The sequence below is a fragment of the Myotis lucifugus genome, unplaced genomic scaffold (assembly GCF_000147115.1).
Source record: "Myotis lucifugus unplaced genomic scaffold, Myoluc2.0 scaffold_61, whole genome shotgun sequence".
NCBI classification, from domain to species: Eukaryota; Metazoa; Chordata; class Mammalia; order Chiroptera; family Vespertilionidae; genus Myotis; species Myotis lucifugus.
Window position 1 is genome coordinate 493,323 of NW_005871109.1, and position 18,938 is coordinate 512,260.

Sequence of the window (18,938 nt, forward strand, 5' to 3'; positions counted from 1 at the left end):
AAGTCATAGACATCTATCCTGGCTCCCTCGGGTCTGCACCGGGGTCTTGGGGAGGGAGGGAGTTCGTGGAAATCGAGCTGAAGGGGGAGTCTTCGGTCGGCCCCTCACCTCATCCCGGTTCAGGATGGGCCCTTGAGCTGCCCGAGCAGGGTGCGACCTGGTAAGGACCAGCCGCCACCACTACGGGCAGGGCAGGGCGATGAAACCCTGATCGCTGTGGCGAGGTCTGTCCTCATCAGCGGTGTGGGCCACACGGCAGGCCCGGGGTCCTTGCGGTGGCTGTTAGGGAGGAGCACGTGGAGTGTTCTCTGGGAGCATCCAAGCAGATATAGTCCAGCTTGTCTTCCTCAGGAACCACCTTCACAGGCCAGGAGCTAACATCCCATCCTCCACTTCGCACCCTTGCCACCCATACCCACTAGTTCACATCTGTATCCCACATTTCAGTAAGCGTAGAAGAGTTATGCTGTCGCAAAGTTATTTCCACATCGAAGGCTTTTTCACTGTAACAGCATGTTCTAGAGAGCGGGCATGGGAGGGTCAGGAGACCTCTCCAAGACCATTGCCCAGTTTGGATCGGTGCCAAGAAAGAAGCCCAATAAGATGCGATCTCTGAATTGCTAGTGACACTAGTCACATGTAGGAAATATTTATTTGAAAGAGGGTAGAGCTTTGCTGAACGAAAGGGACTGCTCTGGAATCTAACCAATCATAACTGTCTTAGAGAGCGAACTGTTTCCCTCCACCGAAACTCCCTCCAGCCTCATGACAGGGCTACATTTCTCAAAGAGCTAATTCCACATTTTTCCAGTGAGATGAGGAACGTTACTGTGTGGTAAATCCCACGAACAGGCCCATTTTTTCACCAATTAATCTTTGCCCACAGGCATGACCTAAAACAGACCATTTTCGTGTATGGTCATAGTTCACATACATAGCAGAAATCACTGAGAAATTAGCATAAGAATTTGACCAAGATGGATAAAGACCAGAATTCCTGTTTCTTTCCTGTCTCTTGGATAAAGGAAAAAAATTTTTTTTGAGTTTTCACATTGACTATCAAATGCTTGTCCTAAAAGATAAAAATCTAAGGGGGTCTTTTTTCCACCATGACAATTAAAAAAATTTTTTTAATCTCATTTTAAAAGAACTCAGCAAATATATTTTTAAATGATATTTAATGATATGCACAGAATTCATAACTACCAGTCAAAAATTAAAGTAGGAAACTTGATACATTTGAGCCTATACAGCAGGGCATGACAAAAGTTGCACTAGCATTACTGAATTTGCTCACTAAATTCTCATAGGAAATAATAAATTGATTTGAAAATTAGAACAAATAAAGATTAAAGTGGTTTTTTTTCCAAACTTTGGATTGTCATCTGAGGTAAGATAGGCATGGGTTGTAACGGAAGTAACAGTGGACTAGAAATCCATTTCATAGGTTTTAGTCCTGGCCCAGCAGCCATTCATGCCTTGACATGAAGTAAGTCACATAACTTTTACAGGCCTCATTCTTCTCAGCTGTAAAATGAAACAATTTAATGTGATGACCTTTAAAGTCCATTCCAGTCTTAAAAAGCTATGGTTTTTGAACACGGGGTGCATATATCCTTTCCAGTTAGTATTTTGGGTTTCTTTGGATATATGCCCAGAAGTGGAATTCCTGGGTCATAAGGCTGTTCCATTTTTAATTTTTGAGGAAATTCCATATTGTTTTCCATAGTGGCTGCACCAGTCTGCATTCCCACCAACAGTGCACGAGAGTTCCCTTTTCTCCACATCCTCACCAACGCTTGCTGTTTGTTGATTTATTGATGATAGCCACTCTGACAGGTATGAAATGATATCTCATTGTGGTTTTAATTTGCATTTCTCTGACGATTAGTGACGCTGCACATCTTTTCATATATCTGTTGGCCATCTGTATGTCCTCTTTGGAGAAGTATCTATTCAGGTCCTCTGCCCATTTTTAAAGTAGATTGTTTGGTTTTTTGGTTTTGAGTTGTCTGAATTCTTTATAAATTTTGGATAGTAACTCTTTATAGGATGTATTATTGGCAGATATCTTCTTCCATTCAGTAGGTTGTCTTTTCATTTTATTAACCCTACCAGACCGCTGTACCGATTTTTCGGTAATTTCCACACAAAGGTGGAATATTGGTGCTAGATGAAAGGTAGATGAAAGGTAGACCTATTTTCTACAATGTCTCCAAGTTCCATCTTATTCTAACCACTTGTTTGCATGTAACTAACATTTTTCTATATCATGTTGGTTTTTTCTCTTTAATGCTCAGGAGCCCAGGTATAGGGGACAGTTAGGTTCAGGGCCTCAGGTCTGGTAGGATTAATGGTTTCCTTTGCTGTGCAAAACTTTTTAGTTTGATATAATCTCTATGTTCATTGCAGCATTATTTACCAGAACCAAGATATGAAAGAAAACTAAGTGCCCATCAATAGAAGAGTGGATAAAACAGTTGTGATACATACATATACAACTCGGCCATAAAAAAAGAATGAAGTCTTATCATTTTGCAACATGGATGGACCTAGAAAGTATTATGCTAAGTAAAATAAGTCAGACAGAGAAAGATAAATACCACATGATTTCACTTATATGTAAAATCTAAAGAACAAAATAAGTGAACAAAAAACAGAAACAGACTCATAGATGCAGAAAATAAACTGATGGTTGCCAGCGTGGATGGGAATTGGGGGGCTGGGTGAAAAGGGTGAAGGCATTAAGAAGTACAAATTGGTAGTTACAAAATAGTCACAGGAATTAAAGTACAGCATAGGGAATAGAGTCAATAATATAGTGGGTAGGATCACTTTGTAAATTACATAATTGTCTAACCACAGTGCTGTACATCTAAAACTAATATAAAGTAATACTGAATATTAAAAGAAAACTATGGTTTCTCTATATCCAAAATATAAAGGTGGGCAAACGTAGGTTAATAATAAGAAATAGTACATTAATTAATAATACAAGAATAATCTCATTTTCATACTCACAGCTATAAACCTACTTTTGCCAACCACTGTGTATAGGCATCCTTCAGATTCATGTTTCAGATTGCCAACAGCAACCTTTGAATTATTTGTACTGAACTAAAGCAAACTCTCAGTGTTGACAAATAAAAATAAAAGGATTTACATCAAAGGACTGTTATCTGGAAAATAAAATGTAAAGCCCTCTTCATACTTCCCAGTTCTCCCTTAGCTTTCTTTCCACTGCCTTCCCAGGTCTTTATTAAAAGCCCAATCCTTTTAATAACCTATAGCTGGAATGCATCTCGCTGAACACTAACTCCAGCACCTGAGAGGATTCTAAAATAAAATGTAAGGACGTGACCGAAGAGCATTGGTTTACTTAACTAAAAATATGCACAAAAAGAATGAGCTAGCTATGTTTATAGCAACTCCCTTCTCTGTTTACAATCTTTGTCAAAGATTATTAGTAGGCTGCATTTCTTAGAGTTCAGATTAGTTAATGATTCTTTTGCCAGATTTAAACAACCAATAGAATTGCTTAGCTCTTGTCTTTAGGTTTGAGAATATATGACCATTGTCTGTTGTGAGAAAAAGACCTAAAGTCACAGCATACCTTTGACTTTTCTCGGCACTCTATGCCCTAGCCTTTTACCTGACTTTGCCTGCCCTCACATTTCGGCCCATGATCTCTCTACTAGAATCATTCTCCCAGTTGGATGATCCATGACAGGAAATCCTAGCGCTTACCACCCAGCTCCCGAGGCATTCTGGTGCAATGCAACCCCCTGTGTATTCCTATACTCTAATAATGAGGTCCTTGCCCTCCAGCTCTAAAGACCCGGTTTTCCCATGTGCCTGAGTTCGTAGCATGAAAATTTTGTTTTGTTCTCCATTTTAGGTGCCCACACCAATAAGCTGGCAATGCCCCTCATTAATTTTGGAAGAACTAAAACCTAGGTCTTTCTGGTCTTAGGGCCAAACGCTCTGCCCCTAAACACTAGTCTAAGCTAAGGACCTCACTGACAGACATTCTAGATGCCACCGCCTGCCCACATGTCTAACCTTACAAGCACCAGTTGAGATGTCCTGTTACTGGGCTCACCCAACTGTTAAAACACTCACTTCATCTGAGACCTGTGTTGCTCATCATTGCTGAATTGGAAGTTACCCTCTCTGTGAATTCTCTTGTTCTCTCCTTGAATATTCATCCACAGGAAGCCGAAATAACAAATGGGCCTCATTTTAGGTCTCAGATTCTCCCCCCACCTGCCATGTAAAAACCCCACCCTTTTACTTGTGGTTTTAATCTTTTTCAGAAGATAGAGCTATTTTCTAATTCTAAAATCCATATTTAGAGTAGTATTCCCAGGAATTCCCTTCCAAAATTAAATATTTTTGAATGGATCAGAGCAGCTGCACCTTCGGTAACTCAATTATATTTATCATGGAATACACGTGGGAATGGGTGGTACTGGGGGTTGGATGAGGGATAGGCCTCGGCCCAGTCATTATCACTGTCCCATGATCAGACAACTGACTCCTCGGGATGGTTTATGGAGCAGCCTCTAAAGATTTGCTCAGAGATGTTGAAAAGCAGGGAAAAAAGATTACCAGTTTTTAAGAGCTTTTTATTACTGTTTCCATCCTGCATAGTCACCTCTCAACCATGGTTTTCAGACGTTTTTCAAAAGAAATATGCAAATAAAAGCGGACTGCTCTTATTGAAGTGGAAGTGTCTGGGCCCAGGTCTCTGACACCTTCTCCTCTGACCTGAAGCCCCTCTTTGGAACCCGTGGGCAAGAAGAAAGGGGGAGAGGGAGAGAAAAGAAAGAAAGAATTTAAATTTCTAAAAATATGGCATAAAAAGTGGATTTGAATTGGATTTGGGAAAATGCTTAGAACTGAGTGCTCTTTCTAAAGTAGTTTTTTTCAGAATTCAGTAATAAAGCAGCCTTGATTTCTTAGGGATAATGATTTAAAGCAGTCTGACAAATTCTAAATATCAAAGTTTAAGGAATGGCCAGTAAATTCACCAGTATCACTGAGATTCCAAATTCCTAAAACTAGAGCTTTCCCTAAGATAAATAAAAACCTAAAAAGTTTTTGAAAGAAGGAAAGAGTTAACATTTTCAATCACACATTTAAAAATAAAAACAGCCCTGGCTGGTGTTCCTAAGTGGTTACAGCTTCTCTCTCTCTTTCTCTCTCTCTCTCTCTCTCTCTCTCTCTCTCTCTCTCCGCAACCCTAAGGATATCGGAGTTTGATTTCTGGTCAAGGGCACATACCTGGGTTGCAGGTCAATCCCCACCCAGTAGGGGCTCCTTTGGGAGGCAACCAATCAATGTGTCTCTCTCACATAGATGTTTCTCTCCCTCACTCCCTCTCTTCCTCTCCCTCCCTTCCTCCATTCCACTCTCTAAGAAGCAATGGAAAAAATATCCTCTATCCTTCGGTGAGGATTAATTTAAAAATTTTTTAAAAACAACAGACAGGTTTTTCTCTATGGAAAGGATCCTTCTGGTTCCAGTGTGCGGGGGAACTTGGTGCCTACGTGCGCAAACAAAACCTATATCCCTTCCGGCTAGCACTCATCTCAGAATCTGAACCTCACTTTGACTCACTGTTTAGTTCATCTCAACAATATTTATTGAGTGCTCACTATATGCAGAGCACTGTGTGAGATGCCACTTAGAACATTAAAAAACTATGAAGTTCTTTATAGAACTAACTTCCTCAAGCTGCAGCTCTATGTGGGAATGCACATAGGCTACTAAAGAGCACAGGGAATATTTGGAAAAACTGTGGGAAACAGTGCTTTGAGAACTACTAAAGAAGAGAATTATTCTTTTCCCATCTTCCCACTGTGTGGTTCTCTCAGCTTGTTTTCACAATTTGTTTCTCCTCTACCAATTCCAGTTCTCTCCCCTGTGTCTGTTTGGATGGCTGTCTTCCTGTCTCTTTCTCCTCTTCCTGCCTTCTCTCTTTCATCTCTGTGTTTAATTCCCTTACTTTTACTTCCTCGGTATGTACCACTCCCCTCCACCAACATTTAATCTCTCTCTCTTAGTGAATGTGTTCATTATTTCAGTGTTTATTAAGTGCCTGGCACTGTGCTGGCTGACAAGGATACAATGATGAAAGGTATGGTTCCTTTCCTTCAGGGTTCATAGTGAAAGCTAGAAAAGTAAAAAGACTACTAGCGCCCAGTGTGATAGGAACTGTGATGTAGAGGCAAGTAAACTCAGTGTACTCTGGGAGCTCAATGGAGGGACCCCTAACCCAGACCACAGTAGGAATATCAGGTACAGAGTAGTGCTCTTGAGAAAGATTTCTGGGCATGATATTAAAAGACTAGAGGCCCTCAACTGCCCCCTCCACCAGCCTAGTCACCCCTCACTGCCCCCTCTGCCAGCCTAATCACCCCCAACTGCCCCCCCTGCCGGCCTTGTCACCCCCAACTGCACCCTCCCCCCCCGCCAGCCACCCCCAACTGCACCCCCCCCCCACCAGCCTGGTCGTCCCTCACTAACCCCCTGCCGGCCTGAGTCATAGACAGCCATCTTGTGAAGAGCATGAGGGTTAATTTGCATATTACCTCTTTATTATATAGGATAAGTCAAACTTACCTAAATAAAGTAGGGAGAAAAGATAATCTGGGCAAAGGAAGCAAGCAAGTGTAAAAATCTAGAGGAAAGCAATTATGGTGCATTTGGATAATTTCAAGTGTCCTGTGGCTGGCTCATAAAGTATGAGGGGCCAAGAACAAAAGTATAAGGTATGAGAAGGCCAGAGTCATGGTGTGGTCTTAAAATAGAACTGGAGTTTATTGTTCCTATTAGTTAGATAAAGGTGTATGTTGTTATCAGGTTTCTTTATTTGCATGGCTACCTCATCAATATGCACTTCGAACACAAGAATTCTGCCTTATTCAGTCTTAGCTCAGTCTCCGTGCCATGCTTAGCACAATACTCAGTTAATGCTCAAAAATTTTTTGTTTGTATTTTTCAAAAATTTTTTAATAATTCAGAATTTTTAGTTGTATGTCATTTGATTTTATTATTTAATCAATGAATTTTAATAGAAACTCTTAATATATAACTTAATATAAAAATTTCCAGATTGTTATTGAAAAATATTTTTCTTAATATCCATATGCACAAAATCAGTAAAAGAACAATTTCTCTTAGATTGACAGAAAACATTATACATAAAATAAATGTTTAAGAGATGTGTGAGTGAACTTTTTTAAACTCAAGTGATGGCACCTGGATTTCTTTTGCTATGAAAGAGTATATTCTACTACTTTAAGAATTTTCCTTTTTATATTTCTAGTTGTCAGACAACAGTTGTATCTATGCCACAAATCCTCTATATTTTAAAAAAACACAAACAGGTAAAAGTATTAAATCTTTAATTACTAATCTGAAAAATCCTGGATTTTTCGTATTTAAACCTGAACCTTGAACAATAAACAGCAATGCAAACTCTTTCCAAGTTTTCCTGTTCCCTCCATAGACAAGTAGTAGTTTCTTCAGCTCTGGCTACCCTAGCAGATCTGAAGGATCACAGCCATGACGGTGGCAGCCTACCGTTGACACTGAACTTGCGGTTAATTGTGGAGTTCTGCCACAAAACCACCTCACTACCACAAGCTGGATTCTTGCCCAGGAGAACGACAAACTGCCAGGCCAACCAATATACAGGAGGCAGCAAGAGCAGACTGCCTTTTACCCCAGACAGCAGTCATTTCTGGATTCCAAATGGAGCCAGAAGCAGGGAACACCAAAGAAAAATTTAGAAGTATGCTTTCTCCACTAACCTAGTTCAAATCTATTCACGTTTTACAAGACAAGCTCAAAAATATTCACCCATTATCTGACATCATCAATGCAGTGTGAGAGTATTCATTAGTAAATTTTAAAAATAAGCATTGAGATTGAACATAAAATTATACTAGAGGCCTGATGCACGAATTAGGGTCTGGCCACCCCGCCCCCATGGGGGGAGGGAGAATGGCTGCAGGCAGTTGGCAGGCTGGCCCCGCCCCCTTGTCGAACTCCCGGTTGAACTCCTGGTCAAACTCCCGAGTGGAAGGGACAATTTGCATATTAGCCTTTTATTATACTAGGGTATAGGATTGTTGACTAATAATTGAGCCATCTACCTGTGATTATTGCAAATAGGAGCAAATAATGTGTCTTTGTGTGTGTTACTGAGCTGCACACAGCAGCATGGCAGCTCTGGGAACTTTGAAAGGCAGGACAGCTTGCTGGGAAGGAAGGAAACATTAGCATCAGTCAGATCTGGTTACCCTTTATAGCTGTGTGACCTTGGAGATTACTTAATGTCTCATGTTACCTACCTCTTCTACAAAATGGGAATAACAATGTCCACCTTATAGGGTCATTGTTATGGATTAAATTAAACTAATATGACTTAACAATGACTAGATACTCAGTAAATGTAAATTTGATTCATTCTTCTTACACCCTATCCTCTTCCTTATCCCTTCCCAACCTTTCAGCACTTTCCAGGATCCTATCACTTCTTAGTTTTTCCAAAAAGATTCCCCATGTTACATCATCTGTTCAACTTGGTTTCAAGGCTTGCTTTCAGTGACATTTTGTTCAACTAAGCTTTTGTCTTTTTATCTATGCAATCAAATAAAACAGGTAAATTAGCAGCTCTCATCACAAGGCAAATGCTACAGAGATTTTTATGCATACTGTAAATGCAAAAAAAATTAATACATTAATTTTCCAAGTAATGGCTGCATGTTAGTATCATAATTTTGTGGGCCTACATATCTTATGTCTCATTTTGCTGAAAAGATGTTGATTTAGGGCCTATATGTGGTCACTTGGTGTAACAGAAAAAAAAAATCAAACCTTAACAACCAATTCTGTCCATAATGGCATTAAACATAGTGAAGACAAGAAAACATCTATGCTTACAAAAATTTATTCATTCATTCAGCATGTGCCAACCATTGCCCTAGATACTAAAAGTACAAATATGAATAAGATATAGTCCTTGCCCTCAGTTTGGTGGGGGAAAATATGTAAACAAGTGTAGCACAGTATGAAATGCTCAAATATAGCTCTGACCAAGTACACTGGTGAGACAAAGAGAAGTTCACAGATGAAGGATGCTAGCCTGGGTATTAAAAAATAAATAGGGGTTTCCAAGTAGACAAGAAGGTAGAGCATTCCAGACAGGGAACAGTATTTGCAAAGACACAGAGACATAAAACAGCGTGGGCATTTCAGGAACTGACTTGGGATGGAGGGAAGAAGGGAATAGAGAAATGAGGCTGGATACATGGGTGGATATCAAATCATGGGGAGCCCTGTAGGCTGTCCTGGGGAGCCTGGAATTTATCCTGTAAGTGATAAGGAACTGTTAAAGATTTTTAGTCAGGGAACAGGTATAGTCAATTTTTTCTGGCATGCTTAATTTATATGTGCATTTTAAATCTCAATGCTGGTACTGCATGAAGAATGGTTTGGAAGAATGTGAAACCAAAGCCAGGAAAATCATTTAAGAAATCTTAATTACAGGCCAGATGAAGCTAAGCTTCTGTAAGACAAGGGCAGTAAGTCTGGAAAGGAAGAATTTAATTAATATATAGCAACTATAGAACTTTCTGATCAATTCCATAGAGGGGAAAGGGGGATGCAAAGAGAGTTCCCTAGGTCTAGCTTAGGGACTAGAATATCTTGTAGCCATTAACCAGGATAAGAGAAGTCACAGAGTAAAGACCATGGGTTTCATTCTGAACAGGTTGAATCCAAGTTGAGATGTTCCTGGGTAGTTGGATATACGAGTCTGAAGTTCAAGAGAGCAATCTGGACTACAGACATAGTTTGGAGGCCTGGGGTGGAACCCTGGGAGGAAAATGAGACATCCCCCAGGAGAGTACATAGTGTGAGAAAAGAAGAAGATCAATGTCTGTACTTTGAGGAATACCAACATATAAGGGACAAGGAACAAAGAATTGCTCAAAAGGATGACTGTAAAGGAAGTGGCAATGTTAGAAAGAGAATCAGGCAAGAATGGTGTTACGTACCAGAGTAAGAAAGTTTCAAGAAGGGGGACAAAAAAACACAACGCTACATCCTAAAAAGAGGAGGACAGGAAACTGTCCACGTCATTATTAACCTCATGTGGAACAGTGGCTGTGGTAGAATCAGAAGCCAGATTGCAGTGGATTGAGGAATGAATTAATATTTATGTTGACATTAAGAAAGGTTTCATTCTTGAAAGTCTAGTCAGGAAAAAGCTGTACCTTTAGTCACATCATTTTCTTTGTTAGTTTTAGCTAAAGAACATAAATAGCTTACTGATACAATATAAAGGTCACACACACACACATTCTCTCCTGTATAAAGAAATAAAACTGATTCCCCTTAACAGAAGACGTATTTACATTTTTATAGATAGGAATTATAAACTAGCACTTATTTTGTATTCATAGTGGTGTCCAATAAATAAAGGGATAAGAAGATGGTGAGGTTATTTAGAAAAAATGCTATTATATTTTGTATAATAAACAAATATCTGACATAGCTCTGAGAGATTTTTTAACTAAGCAGTTATTATCCAGCTTCAATAAGTAGTGCAATCAAAAATAAAAAGGTAGTGCAATCTTAGTCTGGTTCTTTTTTTTCCTTGTATTCCCTTTGAAGTCAGTGAGAAATCATTATGAAAAAACTTGGGTGATAAGATCGTTTAAATGGTCTTGTTCAACATTCTTTATTTAATATCATGATATTTTCACCAGCCCTGGAAACAGTAAACAAGCCAGTAGCTCTAATGAAAAGCAAGGTGTAGATTTGTATATTTAGAGAATTTCTTTAACTATCTGGTCAGGTTTCAGACAAAAGCTAGTTTTTTTAATGTCCTTTTCCTGCTAAATAACTAGGATTCATTGCAGTGCAGCAGTTAGCCTAACATCAGTCTTCACTAGAATTATGCTTGGACGGTTCCCAGTGACAACTCTCTAGCCTGGTTTGGTGCTTTGGTAACTATATTAAAGGTAAGTGCAAACTGTGAAAAATAACAAGAACCCTTATATAAATTCAAGGTTTTAATACTGTCTTTGGGGGCTGTGTAATCATGTTTAAAAGGATGACTAACATCCACTCTAATATGGACAAGACTTTAAACCAATGAAAACTATGTTTTTTTAAACAGCAAACCTGGCGGCATGGCTGATTTTATTTCTTCCTTTGCGATCCCTCCTTTTTACAGGTGAAAAGGTTTATATCAGATTTCCTCTCATTATAACCTCTCAAATGTTGTCTGGACCAGCAACCCACTCTCTCTAAACAAATACCAGCCAACCAGGAAACCATGAAGTTTTATTGTGCTATAAAATAGACCAGACATTTCCAAACCTTCATAGGAATGAACCTGACTAAATCTTTACTAAAAATAATTTCAAAATAAACTGTAGGCTCCACGTTTCTCCAACAATCAAAATTCCTTCCTCCTTCATCAACGTCATTCTCAAGCTCTTTACTCTTTCAGAGCTATATCACAAGCAGTTTCTCTGGCCAAAATTCATAGTAAGAATTAAAGAGTCCACTTCTATTTGATTACTGGGATATAAGACTCGAGAAAAATGCTAGCTTCGTTCCTTGCAGACGTTTACATTTATCAAAATTCTGTTTCCAATTTTCCTGTATACTACCAGCCCCTAAATCGTGAGCTACTTCTTGCAGTATATCAGGGTATAGAATGAATTTTTCAAAGAATTACGTCAGAACTTCAGCTTAAGAAAATAAATTTCCTTTGGTTCAATTTGGCAAATATTTATTTAAGCTCTGTTCTAGGTACCCTTAAGGAATGCGTGTTGACTGTATGGGTAAATGTTGCACGTGTGTATGTAGAATATGTATATGTGTTTGGGGATGGATCAGTTGTCAAAGGCCAGCAGGGAAAAAGACATACACAAATAACTATGATGCAAAATAGAATGTAACAAGAGATAGCTAGATTGCAATGGGGATCTGGAAAGGTGACATGAAGTAGGTAGGACTTAGAGTCCATCTTAACCCTGGCCCATGTGACTTGGTTGAATGTCTTCCCATGCACCAAAAGGTCACTGTTTCGATTCCCAGTCAGGGCACATGCCCAGGTTCTGGGTTCGGTCACCCATTGGGGTGTGTATGGGAGGCATTGATGTTTCTTTCTCTCTCCCTCTCCCTTCCTCTCTCTCTAAGAAGACAATAAAAACATATATTTTGTAAAAGTCCATCTTAAAGGATGAGTAGAATTTAAAGATGATAAAGGAGGGCATTGCAAGGAAGAAAAAAGAACATAAAAGTGAAGGAAGTGTTCATTGAACTACTATTTTATCAGAACATGAAGAATGATAAAAAAATTTTTAATTATGATCATATAAGATCCTCTAATCCTCTATGTCTAATCCTCACAATAATCTGAAAGTAGAAATAGGGGCATGAAGAGATTACATAATTTGGCAAAGATTACACATCCAGTAATTGGTGGAGCCAGGATTTACCCAGGTAGTGTGACTCCAAATCTTCTATGTGCTTTCCATTGTATCAGCAGGTATTAAACTTCAGTACACAAAAATCAGCTAGATAACTTTCACCCAATGGTAAAAATGCAGACTGCTGAACCCCAATCCCAAGCATTCTGATTTAGTTAACCCCAGATGGGACTGAGGAATCTGCATTTCTACCAAGTGATCCTGATGCAGGAGGTCTGGGAACCACATTATCCAGAGGTAGGACAGGGCAATATTGAGTAGGACCTAGAATGACCTTGAACATACTTAATGCTTAGTGTCACATACTAAATTTTGTCCCCCTAAAATTCATATGACAAAATCCTGTCTCCCAATGTGACTATATTTGCAGATTGAGCCTTTAGAGAGGAAATTAAGGTTAAATGAGGTCATAAGGGCAGGCGCTGATCTGAAATGACTAGTGTTTTTATAAGAAGAGGAAGAGACACCTGGAATGTGCCTGCACGGGCACAAGTCATGACAGAATATGGCAAGAAGATGGCCAGCTGCAAGCCAAGAAGGGAGGCCTCAGGAGAAACCAACCCTGCCGGCACCTTGATCTTGGACTTCCAGCTCCCAGAACTGTGTTGTTTAAGTCACCCAGTCTGTGGTGTTTTTTTATGGTAGCCCTAGTAGACTAATACACTGAGTTAAATTATCTTCCTGACTCTCTTAAATTACATACATCTATCATATATCAAAAGCTGTGCCAAAGAAGTTCCCTAATTATCATCACTATCATGAAAACTCAAATCTACCTGACATCTTATAATTTACAAAGCCTTTTATATGCTCTGTTGCATGTGGACTTTGCAACAACTTCTGAGGTAAGCAAGACTCACTAAGATAATAGAACTTGTCCAGGTTTCTGACAGTTGGAGGGTTGAATTCAGCTCTTCTGATCCCAAATCTTAAGCTTACTTTTCCTACAGTACACATACCATAAAGTATAGTTATTATATAAAACACCCATCTGGGCAAATGTGTTTTTTTAGCTCTAGAGAGTAAATACCTCTACTCCTATTTTCTAGTTAAGATATGGCTCAGGAATTCAAAAGATGTACCCAAACGTTAATAGCAAAGATAAGATCAGAATACTATACAAGATTCCTAATGTCCAGTTCTCATACCAAACAATTGGACAATAATAAAATTCTCCCATTTATATAGATTGAGATTATGCTTTGGGTAAGGGCACACATTTTTTAAAAAAATAAATATTTTTATTGATTTCAGAGAGGAAGGGAGAGGGAGAGAGAAATAGCAACAGCAATGATGAGAGAGAATCATTGATTGGCTGCCTCCCACATGCTCCACACTGGGGATCCAGCCCACAACCCAGGCATATACCCTGACTGGGAATCAAACCATGATCTCCTGGTTCATAGGTTGGTGCTCAACTGCTGAACCACGCCAGCCAGACTAAGGCACACACTTTTTTTTGGCAGTATTATATATTTTTTCTTTATTAATAAAGGTATTACATATGTGTCCTCATGCCCCCATTCCCCCCCACCCCCTGCTCATGCCCACACCACCCTGGTGTCTGTGTCCATTGTTTAGACTTATATGCATGCATACAAATCCTTTGGTTGATCTCTCCCCCTTACCCCCACCCTCCCCTGCCTTCCCTCTGAGGTTTGATGTTCTGATCAATGCTTCTTTGTCTGTGGATCTGTTTTTGTTCATCAGTGTATGTTGTTCATTATATTCCACAAATGAGTGAGATCATATGATATTTATCTTTCTCCAACGGACTTATTTCGCTTAGCATAATGCTCCAGGTCCATCCATGCTGTTGCAAATGGTAGGAGTTCCTTCCTTTTTACAGCAGTGTAGTATTCCACTGTGTAGATGTACCAAAGTTTTTTAAACCACTCATCTGAGATGGGCACTTAGGCTGTTTCCAAATCTTAGCTATTGTAAATTGTGCTATGAACATAGGGGTGCATATATCCTTTCTGATTGGTGTTTCTGATTTCTTGGGATATATTCCTAGAAGTGGGATCACTGGGTCAAATGGGAGTTCCATTTTTAGTTTTTTGAGGAAACTCCATACTGTTCTCTTCAGTGGCTAAACCAATCTGCATCCCCACCAGCAGTGCATGAGGGTTCCTTTTTCTCTGCATCCACACCAGTACTTGTCATTTGTTGATTTGTTGATGATAGCCATTCTGACAGGTGTGAGATGGTACCTCATTGTTGTTTTCATTTGCACCTCTCAGGTGATTGGTGACTTTGAGCATGTTTTCATATGTCTCTTGGCCTTCTGTATGTCCTCTTTCAAAAAGTATCTATTTAGGTCCGTTGCCCATTTTTTGATTGGATTGTTTATCTTCCTCTTGTTAAATTGTATGAGTTTTCTTTAAACGTTGGAAATTAAACCCTTATCAGAGATAACATTGGCAAATATGTTCTCCCATGCAGTGGGCATTCTTGTTGTTTTGTTGATGGTTTCTTTTGCTGTGCAGAAGCTTTTTATTTTGATGTAGTCCCATTTGTTTATTTTCTCTTTAGTTTCCATTGCCCTAGGAGCTGTATCAGTAAATATATTGCTACGACATATGTCTGAGATTTTGCTGCTTGTGGATTCCTCTCAGATTTTTATGGTTTTATTTTAAGTCCTTTATCCATTTTGAGTTTATTTTTGTGTATGGCGAAAGTTGGTGGTCTGGTTTCAATTTTTTTTGCATGTATCTGTCCAATTTTCCCAACACCATTTATTGAAGGACTGTCTTAACTCCATTGTATGCTCTTGCCTCTTTTGTCAAATATTAATTGAGCATAGTGGTTTGGGTCAATTTCTGGATTCTCTATCCTATTCCATTGGTCTATATGTCTGTTCTTATGCCAGTACCACGCAGTTTTGAGAACAGTGGCTTTGTAATATAGCTTATATCTGGTATTGAGATCCCTCCTACTTTGTTCTTCTTTCTCAGAATTGCTGCAGCTATTCAGGGTCTTTAGTATGATTATTATTCCAGATGAATTTTTGGAGAGTTCATTCTAGGTCTGTGAAATATGCCGTTGGTATTTTAATGGGGAGTGCATTGAATCTATAGATTGCTTTGGGTAGTATGAACATTTTAATGATGTTGCTTCTACCAATCCATGAACATGGTATGGTCTTCCATCTGTTTATGTCTTCCTCTATCTATTTTTCAGTGTCCTGTAGTTTTCTGAGCACAAGTCTTTTACCTCCTTAGTTTATTCCTAGGTATCTTAATTGTTTTGGTGCAATGGTAAATGGGATTGTTTTTTAAATCTCTCTTTCTGTAAGTTCACTATTGGTGTATGAAAATGTAAGGTACACACTTTTGAGTGGTTTTTTTGTAATAGCTATAGGTTTGCTCAGACGCCAAGTGATACAAATTTGCAGAATACCAGACTGTACAGTGGACTACATCTTAAGTAATAATAAACACTGTAAATAGGAAAAAAAGTGAAAGAGCAGTTAAAGATGAAGGAAGTGATTCCTTTACTTTCATTTTCATTTGCTAGCACTTCTCCTTTTTGGGGTAGCAAACATAATAAAGAAAATGTGAATTGGTATTTGCATACAACAATGGAAACATTACCACCTGAGCACTTGCTAGAGATCCAGAATAGGAAGATAGATGCTAAACTAAGCCTGTCTGATTCATACTATTTTCCTGTTAGTTCAGGTCTCATTTCCCCAGTGGCATTATGTTAGTTTGTGCCAACATGGAATTAGACATGCATTAGATTTACTGGGAAATGCCTGAGAAGGATAAAGAAAGGAAAGACAGAGAAAGCAAGGAGAGCCTTCAAACTGTGATGCAAGTCTGGCATCAATGAAAGTGGGCGGGGGAGAAAAGAGAATTAGGTAGAAAGCGCTTTACACTACAGCACAGTTCTAAGGAAGTTTCAACCAGGCCAATGGGGAGTCCTTGAGACAAAGTCACATTTTGAAGAAATCTCTGTCTCACAGGAATGGGCTGGCATTAGTACCCCTGCAGCGCTCTCATTGGCTAGGAAAAGCCCAAGGGAAGTGTTGGCTCAGTGTAAAAATTGGTGGATCCAGAAGGTACGGGTTGGATCCAACAGTCAATTATGCTCCCCACAGCAAAATTTGAGTGGCACATTTTCATGGTTGCCACAGTCCACCCCATGCTGTAGACAAATCTGCTTCCCTATGCAGATTTAGGGAACACATCCTCCATGGTTCCTATGGGCCTTTCCTCCTGAAAGAAAACTTAGGAGGAGGTTAGTGAGATGAACCAGAGCCTCCATTGCTGTGGTTGGTCTCTTGGGGCCATACCAGGTACTCATCCTCTCCCCCCTCTATTGTTCATTCTAAATCTCATCACCCTCAGCTGTCATCGTGGCAAGACTTGGTTGCTTCCCTCATGGTGTCACCTAAACAAATCTTCATTCCTGATGGATCTTAACCCTTGTCAATCAGACCCTTTTAAGTCAGGGTTGCTGCCCATGTCCATTCACAGTACACAGTGGCCAAAGGAGTACCAGAGGCTTCCAAGCAAATCATCTGAGTTTCATACCTATTCCTATCCCAGTATGTAAAAGTAGTACTATCTCTTCCTAATGATCGGGGTTTATTACCTGTCAAGATGGTACTCCTCTTCTCACCTAAAGTTCCCTGGCAATATTCACAGCTTATAGTTCAATGAGGCACTTGCTCTGTCCTCTGACAAGAGTGCAATCCTTCTGGGACCTGAACCACCAGCCCAACAGAGCCCAGAGTTGCAGACACGGGAAACACAAAGATCCACCAGTGAGTTATGGGAAGTGATGGGAAGTGGGGCCATTTCTGATCCACCTCTTGGTGTCCATTGTGTTCTTCCTGCTGAAGACATGGCACCATATAGAAGAAGTCTCTGATTTAGCCTGGATCCCCATGTCATCCACCACAATTACAACAGCTCCCATCCCCTAGCTCATACCTATGGCTAAAGGGGATTGGGAGAGTTCCCATATAACCAGCTGCAGGAGGAGGAAAAAGCCTGAGCTTTTCTCTGAAAAGGATGGCACTGCACCCTGTCAGTGTGTTGCTTCTGAGCTGTGCCTTTAGAAGGCAAGCCAGTTGGATGTTTCTAAATGGTGCAGTATATGATATGGTTAGTGCATCTCCAGGGCTATGAGTCTAATCTTGCACCTCCTTCACAGTGAAGCAGGTCTCCTGTTCAGATGTTTTTTGTGTGGGATTCCATACCTGTGAATCAGGCATTCTTTAAGGTGCCAGATTGTGGTGTTGGCTGTGGCACTGCAATCGTGAAAGACAAGACTGCGCTCAGAATAGGTATCTATCTCTGTGAGGACAAACCACTTGCTCTTGTAGTTGACTTACTAGCAAGTGGCCAGTTGGTCTCATCAAGAAATAATGACAGCCCTAACTGGTTTGGCTCAGTGGATAGAGCGCCGGCCTGCGGACTGAAGGGTCCCAGGGTCGATTCCAGTCAAGGGCATGTACCTTGGTTGCGGGCACATCCCCAGCGGGGGGTGTGCGGGACGCAGCTGATCGATGTTTCTCTCTCATTGATGTTTCTAACTCTCTATCCCTCTCCCTTCCTCTCTGTAAAAAATCAATAAAATATTTTTTAAAAAGAAATAATGACAGTCCTATCCAATTTATGATTTGATATATCTGATAGAACCCTTAGTGCTCCGTGAAGCGTTTTGCCTCTGCCAGGCCCAATAACTCACCAAGAGCTATTTCTCCAAAGGAATATATTTCTGTGCTGTAAATGGCATGGTCTTGCTCCAGAATCCCGGAGGCCTGCATCATCATTCTCCCAATGGGTTTGCCATAAGATAACTGCATCTTTCCCCACCACTGATACCTCCAACACTGTAAGATCCCCTGGATTGTACTGCCCAAGTGGTGAGGCTATTTGCCCTGTAGTGTGGACCTCACCACTCAAAGCTGGCAGCTTTCTATGTCAGTATATGGAGTAGTATTTGTAAGTTTGGAATGTGTTGCATCCAGAACCCAAACAAGCTTACTGGGCACTGTGTTTCCTCCTTTGTGGTAGCAAATGCAAGATGCAGTAATTTCCTTTTACTTTGAAGGAGATATTTGTCATGTTTATGACCACTGGACCCCTACAAATTTCACTAAAGTGTCAGATCCCTGAATCATTTTTATTGATTTTTTTTAAGAGAGAGGAAGGGAAAGAAAGAGAGAGAGATAAATTTGTTGTTCCACTTATGTATGGATTCATTGGTTGATTCTTGTATGCACCCTGACTGGGGATCAAACCCAGAACTTTGGCATATCAGGACAACACTCTAATCAACTGAGCTACCCGGCCAGGTCCAGATCCCTGAATCTTTATAGGCTTTATCTTCAACCCTCTGGAACACTGTCTTATCACAACCTTCGGCATACCAGCCACTTCTTGCTCATCCTCAGTAATC

General features: G+C 40.0%; 1 long non-coding RNA gene across 1 annotated transcript in view; it reads left to right on the forward strand.

Moving 5' to 3' along the window:
- Positions 1–1,779: 1,779 nt before the first annotated feature.
- Positions 1,780–18,938, forward strand: part of LOC111826219 — a 75,402-nt gene continuing 58,243 nt past the window's right edge. The window contains exon 1 of the long non-coding RNA XR_002829506.1: positions 1,780–1,839. This is a non-coding gene — a long non-coding RNA (uncharacterized LOC111826219). The remainder of the gene's footprint in view (positions 1,840–18,938) is intronic.